The sequence below is a fragment of the Chiloscyllium punctatum genome, chromosome 51 (assembly GCF_047496795.1).
Source record: "Chiloscyllium punctatum isolate Juve2018m chromosome 51, sChiPun1.3, whole genome shotgun sequence".
Taxonomy (NCBI): domain Eukaryota; kingdom Metazoa; phylum Chordata; class Chondrichthyes; order Orectolobiformes; family Hemiscylliidae; genus Chiloscyllium; species Chiloscyllium punctatum.
In genome coordinates, this window is record NC_092789.1 from 12,463,514 (window position 1) to 12,486,440 (window position 22,927).

The window sequence follows — 22,927 nt, forward strand, 5'->3', positions numbered from 1 at the left end:
ACGCCTGCAATTTATCTCTCAGATGCCATGATCCACACGTCTCATTCCTGATGAAGGACTCTTGCCCGAAACATCGACTCTCCTGAACCTCAGTGGCTGCCTGACTACCTGGGGTTTTCCAGCATCACACTCTTCAACACTTGAAATATTGCATACAGCTGTGGTCCCACACTATCCTAGGATGTGGATGCTTTGGATAGGTAACCGAAAATGTTTAGCAGGATGCTGTCTGGTATGTCAGATTTTAGCTATGGAGGAATGTTGGCAAGACTACGTTTGTTTTCATCGGATCGCAGGAGATTGAGGGACAATCCAATAGAAGTTTACAAGATTGGTAATGGCATGGATCGAGTGGGAAATAAGTCTATTTCTTCCCGGGGTGGAGGGGATCAATTAATCAGGCATGCAGGTTCAGGATACGAGGTGGAGGATGTTTAAAAGAATTGTGCAAGGCAATTTTTCACACAAAGGATGATGAGTGCCAGGAGGCTGTTGCCAGAGGAGCTGGTGGAATCAGACACAATAGCATCATTCAAGAAGCACCTGGATAGGAAGAGAGGGGAGATACACTGACCAGGAAGGGGAGACTGCTTTTGTATGGAAGGATAGAATATGGCTGCGCAGACTTGAAGGGCCAAAGGGCCTGTTCTTGCACTGTACTGTTGGTTGAGAAATATGAACAATCATGTCCAGAAGTGAGGTGGCCCCATGAGCTAACCAAATAGACAGATTGTAAGATCCCCCCAGAGATTCAATCACTGAGTCCCATATTATACATTTGCCAGAAAAGAAGCAACATTCACAGTGAATGACACTGTCCTTTCACTCCCCTGGAACCAGAGGTCATGCTGCATGAGCTGTTCTGTCCTTTCCCTCCTCTTGAATATGGGAGTCGTGGTGCATTACAAACAATGTCTTTTCGCACGCTGGGAACGAAGGTTTCAGGGTATTAGGTAGAGAGTCATTCCCCTCTTCTGGAATTGAGGTTTACAACGCATCAGATGCACGATTCTTTTCCCCCTTTTGGGACTGGCATCATGGTGCATTAGACGCACTATCCTTTCCCCGCTCTGCGACTGGGTGTCATAATGCGTTGGATATGTTGTCCTTTCCACCCTCTGGGACCGGGCGTCAGAGTGCATTAGATACACCTTCATTCACAGCTCTGGGACTTTTGTCACTGTGTTACACACACTATCCTTTCCTCGCTTTGGGACTGGTGTCACGGTGCATTAGATATATCATCCTTTTCCACCCTCTGTGGCTGGGAGTCAGAGTGCATGAGATACACTTTCCTCCCCGCACTGGGACTAGTGTCAAGGTGTTAGGCACACTTTCCTTTACACGGTCAGGGCCTGGTGCCACGGTCTTTTAGTTATTGTCCTTTCCACCCTTTGGGACTGGGAATCAGAGTGCTGGGATGGACAGTGAAGTAGAAAGAGAGACAAATGGAGAAGATGGTGTATTGCTGTAGACAGATCACTTTACTCAGTGAGGGTCTGTTGAAATATCAGTGATGTATTTAGCAATGAATGACCTATCATGGAGAGAAGTTGGGAAATGGAGAATGTAAAATTGTGATTGATGAGAGCTAATGGTATGCAAAGTATGATGTTGTTTTTGTTCGAGAGATAGAGACTGTGAAATAGACATAGAGGGAAAGATGGACAGAACATGTGAGAGACAGAATGGATTGAGAGCCACTGAGTAAGAGGGCAGTGTGATGGCAGGGACAAACCATAATATGGAAAGGGAGAGGAGAGTGAGAGAAAGACACCTATTGGGAGAGAAAGAGAGAAGGTCAGTAAGAAAAGGGAAGAGGGACTGTTGCAGAGATCAAGACAGACAGAGCTAGATGGAGGGATACAAATAGTGACCGCAAGAAAGTGAGACAGTGAGTGATTAAAACGGGTAGGGGATAGACCGAGAGAGATCACAAAACTGTGTGTTCACAGCTCTTGCTTCCCCCGTATCGACTAGGAAAACTCCGTCCGCTTTGTAAGGTCCCACGTTTAAATTTATCAAGGTTTTCTGGTGGGTCCCCTGGGGAAAGGAACCCCTGACACCCCTATTCTTCGTCAAGGTTCATAAACGGTACTGCCTTTGCTTCCTTTGTCAGATTTGGAGAATCTATCTTAAAGTGACATGTCTTTCCAAGTAATAACATCCCGCCTGTGGGGATTTTCACTTCGATCCTTGTTCCTGTTCATCAGACCCGTTAACATCTCCTCCCTAATCTCTTCTCCTCCTTTTATTTTCAACATTCTGCCCGCCACCATTCTGGTTTCTTTCTCCTTTTAGTTTTGTCCTTCTTTTCGTTAACTCATAAATCGTGGCTTTCGTTATTTTTGCCTTTAGTTTCTGCTTCTCATGTTACGTTGCCAGATCAATTGCTGAGCCGATTTAACCAATTGAAAGCTTTCGGGCCACCGAATGGCCTTTCTCCATCACCCAATGTTTTGCTCAGATGTTGACTTTTTAAAATAAATATTTCAATATTTCTTGCTCCCTGTAACCTCAAATACCGATTCATCAATTTATGCTTCTCTAACTTTAAAGCCTGTTCCTAACTATACATTTTGGAATCTTACTTTTAAATGTACATTTATGTATTATCAATTCGTTTATTCAGTATTTAATATTTAAAATGTAAAATGCCTACAGTTCCTAAATTCGAAATCCACTATTATTACCCTGTTTAGTTCCTGAATTTAAATCCAAAATTAGTTTTCTTAAGTAGTCCCGACCAATCATTGCTCAATTTCAATAATGTACCTCGTAAAATAACCTGAGCTGCCTAAAAAGGATTTGTCAACCGGAGTTTAAAAAATTCTAATACATGAATAATGGCCGAAAACAAGGACACAGGAATTAACCATAAGATTATTTGTTTATTTATTACAATCTAATGTTGGACTGAAACTTCAACTGTCCTTCATAAATCGCTTTTATGTGAGGACAAAAGAGATGAGTTAGAAACCTATAGTAAGGCAGTCATTATCTGCAAAAAGAACAGGAGTTAACATTTTATTTCATAATCATTGTAAATCCTTAACCTTAAAAGAAATCATGTTATATTTCCACAATAGACATCAGATTCAAAACAGTCCCGGATCTCAAGCTCCAGGGAACAAAGCACAAACATTCAATTTCCAACACACAAATGTGCATTCAAATCGAATCACAAAGGGTTAAACTTTCGATTAGCTGTACAGCTCTTTTCTCTCTCTCTCTCTTTTTGTTTCTCTCTCTCTCACATACACCGTATCTCCCAGACACTTTCTGAACTTACCGCAACAACTCTGCTAGAGGCTTCTCCCTCTACACCTCGATTTTTTTGAGTCTTTTTTCTGGATGTCTGGTCATGATTTTCTTACGAAGTGTATCCTCAGTAGTCCTTCAGCTGATAGCCCTTTCCAGAGGAAGCATAATCTGATTCCTCTTGACGGTAAGGCTAATTTCCATTGACATATGAATTCAACTACTTACAAACACAGTCTCCGTCCGACCAGTTATTTGGCCAGAAGACAAAGAATGGATTCCTTAGTTCATTCAAAGCAACAATATTTCGTCATACTTTTCCTATCTTTTCCCCTTGTACAAGTATTATTTTTCCATTTCCACAACATCCTGCCCATCGGACTCTCTGGAGGTAAATTTTCAGAGACCCCGCCTCCATTTCGATTTCCTTTTTTTTCGTTCCCGGAGGCTTTTTCATTCCCCTTGACACAGTCGATATTGAGTTCTTTCGTTAGTCCTTCGTAACGAGTTGAACTCAATCCCAGCCACCAAGTCAGTATTTAAAAGTCATTTTTTTTCTTTCTTGGTCAATGCACGGTGTTGCCTGGCTCGATGTCGCCCTGTGCCTACTTGTAACATTTCGCCTGCTTCAGCTAGACTCTCGTCGGATCTCGATCAGTCAATCAGAAGGGGCAACTTACCACCGAGGAACACGGGATCATTCTAAAAGGAACAGGATGCATCTTCCCTACCATCGACGGTGACTTCCCGGCTGGTAATGATTGATACCCCGGACGAGCGTCCAACCTGTGAGAAAGAGAGCTCATAATTTAATAAATATCAGACCGAGTCAAAAAATGAAACAGCCAATTTTATTGAAAGGTTCTTGCAAGACAGGTCACTTGCAAGGATGCACCCCAATACAAAAAATACTTCACAATTTATGCACTTTACTTGAGTCTCTGTCGATACTTCCCCGTTTGCCTCATTGGCCTTCAAACCTATCAACACTACTTATTGTGTTCTGCGCCTGCTTAGCTGCGCTCCGCCCTTGTGTACTTCCTCCCCTACTCCAAGCTGAGTGACCCTCACTCTTATTTACCCTGTAACTAACTTGTTTTATTTCAGTGCCTATATGAGGCAACGTGCCGAGTATGCCATAACTCAATGTTCTTTGCATCTTATCTGTTTGTCTATAACATCTTCCATTGTTTGCTGGTACATTTCATTCCTTTATTCACATTTCAGCTCATGAAAGCAATTATGTATTTCCTTCACATAGTTTCCATTCTTGGCTGAAGCACTTATACACTGGTGTTAGTTCAGTTACCTTGCATAATCATTTATTTATTCAGCTCTTGTCTGAAACAATTATATACCGATGTTAGTTCATTTATCTTGCATAAGCAAATATGGTGGCAGAAGTAACACTGCTTTACCTATATCCCAGAGCATGTCTAACCACAGCGAGCCCCCCCCCCTCTATTATTGATCAATTACACTTTCAGTCCCAACACACTACTCGCTTGTTATTAGCCAATCCCCATTCCTTTTCCTCATTGGACAGTTCCACGTTTACCCCTTCATTCCACCATCCCTCATTGGCCGTTATGCTGTCCACACAAGTTTCAGAAAAGCGGGAAGCCTATTGTTCAAACAGGCTTGCGTTTCCATTCGCACATTCCAGTCAGTCAGCTCGGGCTTCGCCCAATTCCGGCAATTTCTGGAACATCCATCCCTAACAATGGAGTGAGCAAAAGGAACTGGGAACTGGGACTGCCCTCACTCCTCCCCCATCATCCACAAGGGAGTGAGCAACAGGAGGTGGGCCTGCCTTAACCCCTCATCATCAGCCACAAGGGAGTGAGCAACGGGAGCTGGGACTGCCCTCTCCTCTCCCCCAATCATTCAAAAGGTAGTGTGCAACAGGATCCGGGGCTGCCCTCTCCCACACATCATCCACAATGGAGTGAGGAATCTCTGTGTGTGTTTCAAGTCTGGGACATGTGTGTGAGTGTGTGTTAGTATAGGGAGGAAGGGAGGGCAGGGCCAGGAAGTGGCAGTCCACACTCAACTGTTGTGCTGCTATCTCTCGCAACAGTTAACCACCTCCCACCATCTTCCAACCCACCATGCATTCATCGGGACGGTTTGCAAGAATACCAAGTTAAGGAGTGCATCCACATTTATTCTGCAAGAGAAGCAGAATCCAGTGGTCTCAAGACAGACACAGGTACGCAGAGTCTGCAGCACTTCAAGTAGCTGACTGACACAAAATCAATTTTCAGGGATAGAGTTAAAAATTACACAGCATCATGTTATAGTCTATTAGCTTTACATGAAATTATTAGCTTTCAGAGTGCTGCCTCTTCAGGTAATTAGTGCAGCAGAGTCCTAATACACGGAATTTAGAGTAACCTATCACAGTGGCATGCAATTGAAATGATACATTACATGAACCTAGATTGTTATAAAGTCTTTCACCTATTAGAATGCATTGAAAGTAACGCTTCATCAATATGTAAATCCCACAACCTCTTTTAAGTAACATCCTTGAGATAACTTAAGGTTTCATAAAACCAAATGATATCTCAGCTCAGACAATGTATTAAAGCTGTGACGTTAGCATCTGTCTGCAACCCAAGCTTGAGTCACACTGGTTCAATTTCTAGAGTAGGAATTGACTGTGTGCTTTCTGAAAAAAATGGAATGTATCTATATATATATCTGTGTGTGTGTGTGTGTGTATATGTGTGCATATGTGGAAGAGTGCGTGTGAGTGGACTTGAGAGAGTGTGTGAGTGCACGTGAGAGAGAGTTGGTTTGTGTGTGTGCATGCTCGGTACAATGTGCACACGAGTGTGTTGGACAATTCACCTGTTGGACTGTAACCTGGTGTTGTGTGAATTTTCATTTTGCCCACCCCAGGACAACACCGGCTCCTCCACATCATTTTCGGGATAATTAGAGATGGGCATCCACTTCTGCTCTCGCCTGTTACACTCCCATTCAAACATTTTCCGAAAACTTCAGACATGCACCCTGTGTCAAACAAAAACAAATGCATCAGACTGTGCCCGATGTCATTTGAATATGTGCTTTATCTGGTCATCACTTTCAGAGCCTGTCTGCCTTCTGCTGCCTCACTGTGTGTGGAGATTCTCACTAATTAACCTTGCTCATCTTTTGTCCCCAGGGAACAAGACTTCTGCCATCTTTGTCAGGACAATTAATATTTAAAGATACTTTCAAACCCTCCGAAGTAATGCTAGGGTGGTGCAGTGGATAGCACTGCTGCCCCATAGCGCCATGGATCCGGGTTCGATTTTAGCCTTGGGCTACTGTGTGGGTTTTGTATATTTTCCCTTCGACTGCGTGGGTTCCTTCCTGGTGCTTCGGTTTCCTCCCAAATTCCAAAGATGTGCCATGAAGTGAATTGGCTATGGTAAATTGTCCCGCGTTCATGTATGTGTATGGTTGGTAAATGAGTTGAAAATAGAGGGAAACGGAAGGGGTCTGTGTGGATTACTCTTCAGCGGGTCGGTGTGGACATTTTGGACCGAAGGGGCTGTAGGGATTCTATTCGAACTGAAAATTGCATAGCACCAGAGGTCACACTGTTTAACAAAAGTGAACTTTATTCTGGGACTGAAAAGTTAAACGAAGAAACATCCAAACATAAAATAATGTTTGCTTCAACATTCTCTGCAATGTTTCGAATTTGTTTTACTTTTACTGCCCAGAATGTTTATCTCATGAAGCCTTGAAGGTTCATTCACTTTCTAAAGAGCTCAACACCAACGTCTGCCAATGCCCACTGGAATTTACGTCCATTTCATCCCAGTTTCTCTTTCTGATACCGGAGATTTCCAGAGCTCTCTCTCTCTCTCTCTCCACAAATGCTCAACTGTCTGTGTTGTCAGACCTCTTTGGATAAAAGCAGTTATTCTGTCAAATGACCTGTAACTCTATCACGGTTGGTTGCAATTTTCATTGGTGACATTGCTCCAATGCATTTTTCTGCTTAATAGGCTGTTCTGAATTTTTCCTCTGATCCCCATTCAGCATAAACATTCTTTAACTCTCAGTCAACAACTTCCTCATTTGTCTTTAGAGTTTACTTTTCAACACTTTGATTCTTCCACATCATGCTGAGGTTTAACTTGCTCTATTCTGAACTGGGAATTGATTGTTTTATTCAGTATTAATTCAGTAGTGGCGGGCTGGAAATGGTTGGGAGAAACACATCCTGCCAAGAACGGCCTGGGCTGCAACTTTCCACAAGCTGGACACTGGTGTAACGCAGCGTTACCAAGCAATGCTTTGGTCTATTCCACACAGCTCCGCATGGTGGAGGTCAATCTCGTCTGGTTTAAGGATAAATGCACTGGTGTCTTCTACATAACATCCCGTGCAGGAAAGAAACTTAATCATGTCTTATCAATCAATGTAACTCGGTGATGTCGCACACATCCCCATGATGGTCAGATATTTAGTCCGGTTTGGTTTATAACTGCACTACTCTCGTCAGCACAGCGTTACACTCTGGAATCTTACCATGCTGTTTAGCGCAGGACACTAGCCTGGTCTCCACAGAGCTCCATGTAGAACAAATAACCAATCTGGTTTAAGGTGCCTGGGATAATTCTACGAGGTGGTTTGAGAATGTGATATAACTTATAATTTCAGATGATTTGGCAATGTCTTTATTTCATACCCTCATTCTTCTGATTGGATCTCCAAATTCTGACACGTCCAGCGAGTCCGACCCGTCTACACCCATATTTCTGCACCTTATTGTCAATTCACTGATTTTCAGGTTTTAATGTTAATAACTGGATTGTATATTTCTCTATCCTTTGGTGTTGCGCACCATGGACCTTCGGATTCTATCATGAAGAACCTCAAAAACAATAAGAGAAAAGCATCGACTGCCCTTCGTGCACGTCCCAGTGTTGTCTGTGTTGCTCCTTGTTTGATATGGGGCTGTCAGCATCTGTGAGTCACGCCACTGAAATTTGTTCTCTGCCTTTTCAGTGAACGCCAGTGTGTGCCATAATCTGCACATCATGTCTTCTGTAACGTGAATGAATGAATGTTAATGATTGAGACTAATCTTTCAATGTGGAACTGAGAGGCGATTGACATAATTATTGGATTGGAGAGCGAAGTGGAAATGTTGGGATTGTTTTCTGGAGGTTGTGTTCTAAGCTGCTGTGGAAAGTTAGAAGACTAGAGGCTTTGGTGATCCATTCTGGATTAGTCGTGTTGACTGTAGTTACAGCATTTGGTTCTGCATCATATCCAGAGCTGCGGACAGGGGAAGCTCAGTAAAATTGGACGAAGAGTCATACACAGATGGTTTTGATTGCGGGAGCAGTGTTGAATGGCCGACCGATGTAATTGGTTCATACACTTCTGTTTGCAACAAGCCAATTCATTTTCTTTCCCATTGTACCATACTGATCAGGAGTGAGTCGCCATTTCTGCTACTGTGTAACAGACTGAGGAGTCTGAATGGATTCCTCCTGTCCCTCTCTTACAGGCTCAGGAGGCTGAATGGCCTCTACCTCGCCCTGTGTAACAGGCCTCAGACATTACGTGACACAGCAGCCCGTGGATTCTGAGCATGTTTTAAACCATATATGATGGAATTTCCTCCCTTCCCATTTACTGAAACACAAGCAACACAATGTACTCCAGGTACCCTCTCAGCGACATCTCATAAAGTTGCGGATCCACTTCTCTATGCTTTCAATGATTCCATTTTGCAAAATGTGCAAACAATTCGGCTTTCTTTTTTTCAAGAGGCAATCAACAAATGTGCGGTGAATGGACTCCTGCTTTCCATCGATAAGAGGTACAAGGGAGATATTGCCTTCCTCCTGTTCCAGAGAAGCAGTCTCAAAGCTCTGAATGGTGTCTCAAGTTTATTAAACGGTTTGATAACAGGGCACTGAACAATCGTAGTAACATTACACAGTATCAATGAGCAATACGTATTGTTATCCTGGGTTATGATCTGCAGAAAATTCCCCACCACATTTTATGTCGCTGTTCAGTTTCTTTATCCCTGTCTCTTTTTATATACAAGGCGGAACAAAAAAGCCTTTGCAGTGTTCTGGCATGACTCTCAGGTACACGGAAGAAGGAGTAAAAAAGATTGATATATTAGTTGGTCCATCCATTTGCAACCCTCATCTATCCATCCTAACCGAGTAAATGCTCTATTCTATTGTGATATGAAAAGTAATAGAAGGAACAAGTTAACTGAACATGTTTGTTAAGTGACTGTGATTAAAACCTGTCTCCTTGGATTCAAATGTTCCCACTGGAGGGTTTCCAGTTTCAATGATAAATGACCTTCGTTCAATATGTTATCCCATAATATGAGCAGGAGCCATCATCGGCAGCACTGACAGGGATCAACCCCTCGAGACAGAGGCGGAGGAGAAAAAAGAATCTGAGAGCAACAGATTGGAATGTCCAAAAGATAGACGAGCATCTGAGAACAATAGACCTGGAATACTGCAAAAATGGACAGGAGCTTATCCTATTATGTTTTGCATGTCTCCAGATATTTTCGTTGGATGTCAGTTTCATCTCGTATCGACAATGTTCTTTTCATTGTTCAATATTTTTATTATCCGATCATGGCTATTGTTGGTGTCCCTTGTAAGTCTTACTGTCCAGTTATTATGTCTGTAAACCACGTACGACTGTATACTGTACTTTTCATATACTTTTCTCTCTTTGACCGTGTCATTATTCGTTTTGAGACTATGTGTGTCGATGTTCACTCCAGAAACCGCTTCTAACTGCTGAAGTCCATCCACTCTCTTCATCTTTCCTTCTGCCAGTGTCCCTCGTGGGTCTCTGAATTGACCTAATTAGTTTCAGTTGTGAATCATCTACCCTTATTTTTAAAATATTGGTAGTATGAAAATCACTTCCTCTGCTCTGGTTACATAATCCGTTTTCATCCTCTGATTGCTTCCCATTCCTGACTAATAACTGAGGCTGAACCAGATGAATTAAAGCAATATGTATCCCACTGCCCATGAGCTGATTCTTGACACCAAAATCACACGAAAATCACATTCATTCGTCATTCATGTGTGCACTGATCTATGTTGTTGTTGGGTATGGCAATGCCTTTATTTTAATATTCTCAAGCACATCATCAGATCCGTGTAAGGAACATCTCTCAATGTCTCTCTCTGTCAATTACCACAAAACCCTGCAAATACTTACCTTTCCTCCATGTGTGCTCTCTGTCAAACAATTATTTTCACATCTGTATCCCCACCCACCTTCTTCCACACACACACACACACACACACACACACACACACACACGCACACACACACACACACACACACACCCTACCACTTGACTTGTACCGATGCACCTCAGATACAGAGATTTGGTCATTTACTGTCACTCGCAGCTTCGACTGGACATTTCATGCTGTCAAACACGAATCCCGTGTGTCTATGATACTGATATAATGATACAAGTTTGCTGTCGTCCCCATCCTGGGAAGATAGTTCAGTTTACCAGCAAAGCCTGCACAGCACAGCAAAGCACAAAGTACACTGGCATCGTCTGCACAGCTCTACGTCCTGGTCTGTCATGTTCTTCCACTTTATGATGTCTGGGCTGGTACTGTGAAGCAGATTCAGAATTTGATGTCAGGAACCATTCCAGCTGGTCGAACAGTGTCTTTATTCAATATTCTCATTCTTGGAGTTTTGACCTTCCAAGGTCACACTCCTCCACTTAGATCCAAAGCTCCCCCCATTGTTTTCCACAATTCATCCACAACATGGTCTCAGTTAATTAATTGTCTGTTGTTATCTTTAATGTGAACCTCTCTGTCTCTCTGTATCATTCCGTAGCTTTGGATTTTTGGCTCCCATGTGTATCGAGTGCCGACATTGTAAGGTACGAAAAAATACAGTAGATTGTGTCGAGCTGTTGTTCATTTCTTGGTGTGTCCCACGTAGTGCTCCGTGTTTGACAGGAGCATGTATTTGACACATATCTTTAAAGCCTGGTCTGTGCCTGTCTCCTGAAAGCCTGTATTTGTCCCTCTCAGCTGATTGTGTGGTCAGTAACACAAGTAAGCCCTTCAGTATTATTGTAAAGGAACAGACTGATTTCTCCCAAGTGTCTGCTTCCTGTTTGATTATCAATCTTCCTCCCTTCTTATGTAGCACATTCGAAGGACTGAATAAAAACAAGTAACGTCAGTCGGCACTTCACACCTTGGCTATGCTCCACCACTTAATAATACCATGGCTGACGTTATCTCGGCCTCTGTTCCGTTTTCCTGTCTGCTCTCCATCCCCTTCATTTGCTCAATGCTCCTGCATTCAAAGCATTCTGGACAGTGAAGTAAATTCTGCTCCTCGCGTTACAAATTAGTGCTGACCTTATCCGAAAACTGTGATCTCTTGTTCGAAACTGCTTCACGTGTGGAAATATTGACTCCACATCGACATTGGCCATCACCATTAGCATCTTACAGACCTCATTGAGATCTCCTCCCATTCTGCCTTCTTGCAATTAGCTCCTCATCTCTGGATCAAATCTCGTGAAGCTCTTCTGAACTTCCTGCAAAGCAACTACATCTCACCTCAAGTCAGGGCACCAAAACAGTGCTCCAGTTGCAGTGTCAATCATGCTTTGCATAGTTTTAGCAACACATCTCTATTTGTACATGTGATCGTTTTAGAAATAAATGTTTGAATTGTACTTGGCTTTTTAATTATTTGCTGTACTGGCCTGCTAGTTTAATGTGACATTCACGAGGACACCTACATACCTCTGCACTAAGCAAACTGCTTTTTCACCCCATTTAGATAATAGGGTGCCTTTCTGTTATTCTAACTAAAATAAATAACCACATATTTAGCCACCTTAAATTTCATATGCCAAATATTGGATCATTCACCTTAATTATCTACGTCCATTTGTATATTTCTTACATCTTCATACGACTTACTTTTCTACCACATTATTCGCTTTAGCAATTTCTATCCCCTGAACCAGGTAATAATATAGAATACAAATACTTCTGATCTGAGGACCGAACTTTTTGACACCCGATATGTTGTTCTTTTTGCCAAGGACCAAATGATACATTTATTCCATTTCTCTGTATGTGATTTGTTCATAAATTCTCTATCGAAGCAAATAGATTACTGCTGACCTAATGTGCTATTGTATTATGGATTAATCTTAAGTAGTCTGCAATAACCTAATAATGCCTTCTGAAGGACCACATATATTACATCTCCAAGACAGCCATTATCCACCTTGTTTGTCACATCTTTAACGGTCACGAGCTTCATAAACGATGTTGGCTCTGATGGCTTGTGGTTTAACTTAGTAAATGTCCTGTTATTTACTCTTAAATCCCAAGAGGTTACTCAATATTATATATTACACAGTGAATATTCGTATTCTAGGTTATTCTACATTCCCTTCCAATTCCTGTGTTACGGACACATGGCATTAAAAGGTCTCCTCCAATTGCTATGGAAGAGGCCTCAGCGAATGACTGATATCGTTGTGTTCCTGGTTACAAACTCGTTCGTCTGAATGTCCTCCTGGCGTCCCGATATTATCGTCTAGATGGCTGCATGACATGTTCATACTTGAGTAGGAGGTTCACGATCTGCTCGTCCACTTTCTGTTTCTGTGTGTAGTGAGCTTATATAGAATAATTGCAGATTTGGAGGCAGGAAGTTAGAACTTGGTTCTCATAAAATTGTAAAATGCTGGGGGTGGGAAGGTAATTGTCCGCTCTCTTTAAAGGTTGCTGGGGTTTTCTGCGCTCAGACATTTGAGATGAATATTTGTAAGTAGCAGCTTGAAAGTTTGCCTGTACACAGAGAGCCCGAACTGAAACATTTGCTTCGCAATGCCGTACAGTTAGCAGGCCAAGCATCAATTTGTCTTTAATTGAGGAAAGCGGGCTTTCGAATTTGAACAATCAATTTGAGAGAGGTACTCAGATACGAGGGAACTACGAAATTTCAATCTGACGGTTTTGACAACATCGGAGCAAGTGTATTGTAAGAAATGTTGATCCACCATCACGGGTAATAAAATGGCGCAGTTGGACAATGGCTGCGGAGAAAACTGCCTTCCACTAGAAGAAACGGCACTCAGCTCTCTCAAGAGAATCACTGGCTTTCACATCCCCAACTATGCATTCGAGAAAGCACCTAAATAACAACGGGACCAAAGATTGAGAAGGCATTCCTGATAGAATAAACGATGGCGGACGCGTACCTGAATTTCGAATGGATGGAGAAGGCACAGGACATTCCAGAAGGCATATAATCTTGCTGTAATCTCGAGGGACTAAATCGTATATCCTTTATATGAGTGGGATTTGTATTTATAAGATTAGCGTAGCGTTCGACTTTTTAAATTCAAAAATAGTTAATAGTTAGAAGAGATTCATTCGGATTGATGTCAGTTAATTTAATTTGTTCACTTTGGAGTTACATAAAGTGTTACTTGTTGAGTTTATTATATTTAAAGTATATAAATTGCTGAGAAGCGGGTTACGCAACTTTTCACATTCTTTGTACCGATTAGAGCATGAGGTGTTTCACTGTGGGTGTTTCAGTTCCCGGAAGAGGGTGGGATCAACCTCCGCTTTATGGGAGAATGGTGGCTCAGTTTCAAGATTTGAACAGATATGAACATTTTTAGGGAATCAAAGGTCCCAGCAGTTTTAACTAGACTTTGGGGCAAGTATGAGATGTTTCTAAGTAAAACCTATGTGAACATTAGAAGACCTGTTTAGGTTTAGCCACTTGTTGTTGGTTAAATAAAATGTGAGGAAATTCCTCTTAACATTGCCGAAGTGGTTTTGGACGTCGAAGATGCTTCGCAAATTTGACAAGACAGGTTAAAATGTCAGAAAACGGTGACACATTTAGAATTAGCAAATAGGCTAAAATTGGGTTTATCTGGGGATAACAGGAAAGCTGAAATTGTAACAACATTTGAAAAGCATTATGTACATCAGAGAAAATGTTAACTGTAGTGGAGTTTGGAAAAATAAATTGCAAATGATGTGTTTGGAGTTAGAAGATAATGAGAGGGAAAATGATCTGGTGGAAATGATGATCCTTCAAAGTTTAGGAGAAGATTTGTAGCTCTGGTGCTCGTTGTTGTGGTTCTGTTCGCCGAGCTGGGAATTTGTCTTGCAAACGTTTCGTCCCCCGTCTAGGTGACATCCTTAGTGCTTGAGGATGTCACCTAGACAGGGGACGAAACGTTTGCAAGACAAATTCCCAGCTCGGCGAACAGAACCACAACAAAGATGAACCTCGAAATTGAAGCAAATATACTTCACATGACAGAAGTAAAAGCACAGGAGTGAAATAATGATTAGAAGAAATAATGTCGCGAAAAACCTTGGAAGGATATATGCAAATGCGTCTAAATATTACCAAAAGTCGATGGAAAAGAGGTGTAACCCTTTTTTTTACTTTCCTTTATTAAACTGGTACTCATCTGAGCTGGCCAGAGAACATGTGGGTGTTTGCAGCGCTGTCAGAGGAGATGACAAGAGAATATGAAGAAGTAAAACAACGATATTTGAGTGACTACGAATTTTATCAGAAGCATATGGACAACGGTTCAGAAAGAAACGAAAGGAGCAACGTCAGACGTATCTTTTTTAGATTGCTTACAGTGTGGAAACAGGTCTTTCAGCCCAACACGTGCACACCAATCTGCCGAAACGCAACCCACCCAGACCCATTCAGCTACATTTACCTCTTCACCTAACACAGCAGGCAAATCAGCATGGCCAATTCGCCTAATCTGCATATTTTTGGACAGTGTCAGGAAACCGGAGCACCAGAACGAAACTCACGCAGACACCGGGAGAACGTGCAAACTGCAGACAGAGTCGCCTGAGGGCGGGAATTGAACTCGGGTCTCTGGCGCTGTGTGACAGCAGTGCTAACCACTGTGCCACCATATATCAAATTTGAAAGAATAAAACAGAGCACCTTTGGTGGATGGATGAGAGCAATAGAGTTAGAAAAACGATATATGATTCTTTGAGAGGTATTCTTCTGCTGGAAGTGTTGAGAAGCCTACTTGCCGAAGTGACAAGAACACATACTAAGGAACAGGAAGTTAAAACGGCAAGAAGAGCTGCAGAGATTGTGAGCGAATAGGCATTCGTGCCGAAATCGAAATCTAATGTCTGACAGCAATTTCATTCCATGAGGAATAAAAATTGGGCGGCAAAGAGATCTTTCAAAGAAAAGCAAACTCATATCACTCTGGGAACAGTTGGCTACATTTGACAAAAATAAAAGCAGACAGGATTTTAAAGAGTGGGAAGATCTCATGTTTTCACTGCAATACGGTGGCACACACAAAGTCACAGTGGTAGTGGTTTAAGAAAGACACAGGAAGCAACCAATATGGTAAAAGTGTCGAAAACTGTCATATTAGTTAAGGCGGCCAAGGTAATCCCAAGAGAAGGCAAGGAGCTAGTCAAGGATTGGACAGTAAGATAGCCCCCGATATTTTCAAAGATTTCACCTGCGGACTTTAGATTTACTCAGGCAGAATAGGGGCTGGAGCAAAATAGTTCAAATCTTGAGAGATATGGAAGCTATTTAGTCTCTAATAGTAAGAAATTTAAAGTATTTGTACTCCTTCTGAAACATTGCCTGAGAGAGTGGCAATCTGTTAAAAAAAGGAGAGAGGTAAGTAGTGTTCCCCTTCTTAATATAAGTTAAATCTACACTGAGTGAGTGATAGTGCGATTGATAGAAAACGTGGCTATTCCAGGAAGCCAGGATATACTTGCAACTGATACAGCAGGCAAGGTGGGAGTGATGCCCGCTGTTGTGGAATACTAAAAAGAAATCCAGGGAACTGAGGAGATACAAAAATAAAACACAAGATATTTTTCAATCTCTTTGGCGACAAGATCTCACAAAAATAAATTAAAACATGAACAGAGATCAAAAGATAAAAATGAAGCAGTTGAGGTCTAGTTAGCTGATATTCTGCTGAGATGATATGGTAAAGGAAAAGCAGGTAGACGATCACGCAGAAGTGTTTGGTTCTGAAAGATGAAGAGTTACAACCCAAATAATAAAGACAATTAAGGAACCATATCATAAAGTCTAATTGGAAATGAATCATAGTGCATTCCAGAGTATTATGTTATCAAGGATAAAGTCTTCCAAAGGAAATGGAGATCTTCGCAAATTAGTTCAGATGAGAAAAGAGCAAAGTTCACCAGATTGTGTTGATGTTAGACTCAAGACAGGAGGTTTCATTGCTACCTGTTTCAACACAGCGATGAACACTTCTTTTAAATAAAGCAAACACTCAGAAAACCTCACCTTGCCCCGTAATCTGTTAAAATATAAGTGACAGAGAACTCCCAGTATGTTAAAAAAAACCATTTTATTATTTCTCTCGAAAAGGGAACATGAAGCAACAAGTATTCACAACTCTAATGTCCCCTTTCTCTTAATTGCTTATTACCTGCTTCTGACATTATCATATACATTTACAATAAACAATTATTTCAATTACATCGACTTCATTTCAAAACCACACAGCCGCTGTCATCTTCAGTGTCTCTTCTTCTGTCTGAATGCCTCCTTGGGTTGGCTTTTTCCTTTCACTGCGAATATGATTCACATGAAAAGTGCATTTGATCGAGCTGTTCCAATGTTGTATATCTATGTCGCTGGCATCTGTTCCACCTCATTCTCAAAATGCTGCCTTTCTTATACCCCCAACTTCAGATTGACTCATTGGTTCGATGTTTGCAAAACAATAAATTCACACTCAATTGTTTTTTTCGTATCTGGACCATAATTTGAACTGGTTGGTTAAATTAGAAGTATTGTCAAAACAGCAACTGACTCAGTAATCTTTTTCACAACTTTCACAATTTTACATATTTTAAAATTTTCCAGTGCATGCTGACACTGCTCTTGTATGCTGTTCGAGGAAAACAGCATTCACTGTCTCTCTGAGGGACAGTATACATGTCCAAATTCATAATACATTCCCAATTAAGAAATAAAATGACCATCATAATGAAAGCTGCCTTCAGTTTTATTCTCTAACTCTTCATCCCATTACAATGAAATACAGAGTTCATTAATCAGAGTTCATAATAATTAATCACATGTACGTTTCTATATGTCATTGCAATCTGTTCAATGTTATGTATATTTTTCCTTTAAATCCACAATAACGCACCTGCACCTAATATCACATTTTTACGACCGATGTACAATTTGTGAATTAAAATCTGTAACCTAAAACTTCACCGAAATAGTCTCATACTTTTGTCTTTAAATTTTCCAAAAAATATAAGAGGTTTATGGTCTATATACAGAACTGTCTCTGACAGATTGTTCATCACATAATTATTAATAAGTAGAATCTTCAGTACCAAACTCAATAATCCTTTTTTTTGTAAGGTAGATTATTTCCTCTGGTGGGTGTTGAGTTTCCCTGACAATTAACCAATTGGCTGTTGAATTCCATCATCACCTTGCTGTAGCAGTACAGTTCCACCTTCTATATCGCAAACATTAATTGCAACTTTGAAGTGTTTCAAACACTTTTGTGTAATTAAAACTGGTATGGTAGCAAATACTGCATTTAAGTTCTCAAATGCCTCCTCGGATTGTAGCATATCCCGAAATTTTGTGTTCTTCTTTCGTAAATCTGTTCGAGGTTCCACCAGACCGGTGACGTTTGGAACATAAATTCTGGTAGAGTCCGCTTCATTCCAAAAATTGAAGGGCATCTTCCACGATGCTCATTCGTTTTTGTGTTAATTTCAGCGATGTTATGCTTCAAGAACATCACCTCTGCTTTTGCAAATTCAGTTTACCTTAAATTTATTAACAGTTGTGCTTGTCTTAATCGTTCAAAGAGCTCAGACTCGCTAAAGATCATGACGCCGTCCAGATAAATTGCACAATTTGTTAATCCAGCCAAAAGTTTGTTCATGAGTCTTTGGCGTGTGACTGATGCGTTCTGCATTCAAAACCGCATCACTTTGAATTTCTGTGGACCATTTGTGGTAACAAACGCAGAAACCAATTTAGCTTTTTATGGTAAAGGTACCTGGCAATAAATACACAGTAAGCCCAATTGGTTGTCCAACTTTATGCATAGAGTCTACGACTGGTAAAGGACATGAGTCAGACTCTGTTACGGCGTTGACATTCGAATTGTATGCACAAAATCGTTGATTCCCATTAGATTTCGTAATTCATATGATCATCTAACAGCATTAACTCTGACTTGGTTTGATATCTTCATTGAGCATCGCATCCACTTACTCCTGTGTGGTATTAAAAGGATAATGTTTGTAAGTGTGCTGTATTATTGGAACAACAAATCCACCCATGTACAGCAGTATTAGTCATTGCCATTTTATTCCTACAAATGTCTTCATACTACTGCAAGAAAACTTTCACATGGGTTCTTTGCTCCTGAGAGAGGTCATTCAATAAAGTGTTCCATTCAGAAACAACTAACACTTTGTTTAACTATTTTGAGTGACATCAAACTCCCCGACATCTGGATTTAATTCATCACTCTGCGGAGCTGGAGCTAGCAACTTTTTCTCCAGTTCTCTCTCATGTTTATAGTAAAGTTTCAAAATGTTCAAGTGGCATACCTGACGCAGTTTCTTTCTCACCCACATCTTTACCAGATTGTTTCCCTGCATTAACTATTCCTCAGTTTGATATGGACCACGAATCCTGTCTTTGATGGGATCTCGTATCACTTTTAACAATACGAATGCACACTGCCCACGGGGCAAAGAGCGAATTTCACAGTTTGTATCTGCCTTCTATTCCATTCTATGCTGTGCCCTTTTTAGGTGCAGTTCAGCTAGCTCATCTACTAAATTTAATCTCTCCCTCACCTCAGTTGCATAATACAACAGTGACATATCCGATCTGGTCCTGTCAATTTATCTTTAAATAATGTCAAGTGCCCTCTCAATTCATATCCGAACATTACCTCAAACGGAGTAAACTGAGTACATTCATTTGGCCATCTGACATGAGAAAAAGTAAAAATGGGATACCTTTATCCCAATCATAAGGTCCTCATGCAGTGCACGTTTAAAATGGTCTTCAGTGTCAGACGTCACCTTTCCAAAGCTCCGTGAGATTCAGCATGGCGCCCATTTGACTTAAAGTGCTGTCTGCTTCAGCTGTCCATGACATCGTTAAACAGCTGAGAAGTACAAATTTGAAACTTGGTCTAACTGTACCTCTCTGGGTCATCCATACAACGTACTGAAAGCTACTAACACCTCGAACACACTTGTTGCCTTAATAACTTGTCATGAAGTTTCCACCGGAAATCTGTTAGACCCATCTATTATGGTTTGCAAGTATTGGTTCCCACTTCCAATTGAATGAAGAGGACTCAAACAAGCAATCGTAACCCGTGTGAAAGGTAGATCGAATGTGGGAATTGGCAACAAAAAATGTTCGTTTTAATAATGCCTCTGCCTTACATTTGGCACGTATGACACATACATAATGAATTAACCACATCCTTGTACAATCTAGGCCAATAGATTTACTTTTGTACATTGGCCAGAGTCTTCTCTTCACTTAGGTGACCTCCAACTTGTAATTCATTTGCTACCCATAATTTGTCCTGTCTGTTTTGCTAGTGGCTGCATAGCCTGGTTCACTTGTGTAAATTTCTCCTCTGGAATAACCTGTCATGGTGTCCGGTTTCATCATTGGATTTTATCTTTGAGGTAATGATTGTCAGGTGTACATTCTGATTCTTTGTTTCATTAGGCGTGTTATATATATATATAGATAAAATAACTTTATAGCCTTTCGTCTGTATGCCCATTCATCTTTCAGTACTAAATATTTCTGCCTGAGCGACTGCTTGTTTCAGGTTTTCTTTCCTGCACCGTAATGCCAAACAGGGTGTTCGCAAACTAAACCTCAATTCGTTCAACTTTCTTTTTAGACTTTTGCATATTGCAGTGACAAAAGAGAGTGGGATCTTGTTGCAACAGTGCCTTGAAAGGTTCCAGTCTACTTTTCTTTTTTCGTCCTCAGTTCCTTGGTCTTCTTTCACTTCCCAATAACAAGGGACATCATTCCCACCTTGGATCCTGCTAAAACGTTTCCAAGAACGAACTGCATCCCTGGATCTGACATTGATTTAATCACTCCCCGTGTCACTTCCCAGTCTTGGTTTGGTTCTCAAACCTGATCTCACACAGGCAATGCTAATGATTTGACCATATCATCCACAAATTTCCACTCTCTCGGATAACATGTCAGAAAGAGTACTAAGACATTCATCTCTTACTATTAAAGGCTGATTAGATCCCGCAGCTCCCGAAATTCCAACTTTTTTCCATTCTATCTTGTTCTTCCTGAGTACCCACTGAGATGAAGTCTGTTTTTGAGATCGTGCAAAACTCAATATTCCGTCACTACCAAGGCTGCGCACTCTACTCCAGCTCTCTGACTTTTCCTGGGATTTCCTTTCCTACTTTCAGTAATGCCACTTGCTTAGCTGCTTTTACAACATATTACCCGACAGTGCCGTCCTTCACCAACCAGCACTGTATCCACCTTATCATAATGGAAATACCTGAGGTCTTTGAAAACTTTTTCAACCTTTTGGGGTTCTTTTTTCACCTGTGGTAAATTATTCCCAGTGTGGTCTACACTTTGTTTTGTCGTGTAGGATCACCCCTGCTCCCAATTTCTATCCCTCACAGGTTTTTGCTTGTAGCCACATTTCGACTACATTCAGGTTTTATCTCTCCTGGTCTTCGACATTCCTGAACGTTCTGTAGATCCACATGAATTCTTACCAACTTGGAAAGTGAGTTTTTAAATTGCTCCACCAGAATACTCTCTCTCTATGCCTAATAATTCTTATCAATTTTTGAGGCACCAACTCGCAAAATTATTAAGTTTAATTCTTTCGAACTCAACCATCTGCCTGGTTCCTTCTTTATGTTTCTGATCGCTGTCTATTCTCTCCTGGTATAAACTCATAACGACTCAAACTCGCCTCTTTGTCATCCTCATAATCTTCTGACCCCTCATCTGACAGCGCTGAAAATCTCTCAGTGTCTCTGTCCACCAACATAGAATTGCTACAGGTTCTCTGATCATTCCATCTTCTTCGTCAATTATTCAAATGAAATAAGGGACTCTGCGACAGCGTCCACATCAAAACAATATTTTAACACCACTTCCTCCTCTATTCATCAGAATTCTGTCAACTTGACGTTCCTGTCGAAATTGCAACTTTTGATGTTCGAATTCTCATTCTTTCTCTTTCTTCTCTCAAGCTTTGTTGAGCTAAACTCCTCTCTCTCTCTTTCCTTTTCCTCTCTGTCTTTCTTCTCTTTCACTTTAACTCGCTCTCTTTCGTTATCTTCTAACTCCATTTGGCTCCATTTGACTCACTTGCAATATAAGACTTTCTAACTTTGTTGCACTTGAATATTTTTCTGATTCACATAAGTGCTTGACAAACTCCGTTACAATTTCGGTTTTCCTTTTTTCCCTGATTAAACCCGATTCTCACCGATTTACTAATTCTAAAAGTATACCTTTTTTCTGACTTCCTAAAGTTTCTTGGTGAATTTCGGAAAAATCTTCAAACCCCATAACCTCCTTCGTAATGTTTAGACTCACTTCTCTCACTTTTAATTGAACAGATCCCAAGTGATTAAAATTAAACGAATCATCTCACCTATGGTTTATTGAAAGATCTAGGACACTAAGCGGCAATGTTTAAATCTGCTGAGATCTTTCATCTCCCCCATCTGTTCAAGTCTGTTCAAATCTCAGAGTGGACCTGTCTTAAACTGTCCAAATCCCAGTTGATCCCAAACATTCACGACCTGGCAGTACACGCTTCTCTTTCATAAAGCAAACACCCATAAATACTCACACCCGCCTCATAATCTGTTAAAGTATGAGTTGCAGGGAAATTCCAAATTCTGCTATTTAAAGAAAATAATATCAATTTATTTTTGTTTATCCATAAGATTTAACATATAAAAAAACAACTTTCATTAATCTAAGACTACTTTCTCCTAACAGTTTATTATATGCCTCCATCTCTGTAACAATGTGCTTCTCCAATAAGACATTTATTAAAATTACATCAACTTAATTTCAAAACATAAAGCGCCTGTTGTCTTTGGTGTCTTTCTTCTTTCGGCTGACGGTCTCCATCGGTTATCTTCTTTATTTTACTGAGGATATCTTTGACACACAGTGTTTGAATGCCGTGGGTCTCTCTCTGATGGCATTTGCTCTGTCTGATTTTAAATATTATCTCCATTTTTACATCCCCAACATCGGATCATGTCATTAGCTCATTGTTGGCTGAACAATAAATTCTAAAAGCTTTGACTTTCCTGTTGCATAATTTCACCTGACTGGTAAAAATTTAATTGTTGTCAAAATAGCAAACACCTCAGGCATCAATTTCACTGCCAATGTTACGTATTTTCAATTTCCAGTATACTCTCAAACTGTTCTTATCAGCTGTCAGTGCAGAACAGCTTTCCCTCTCTCTTAAAAGTATAGTGCCAGCATTCAACGTCATAACAGGAGCACATCAGTT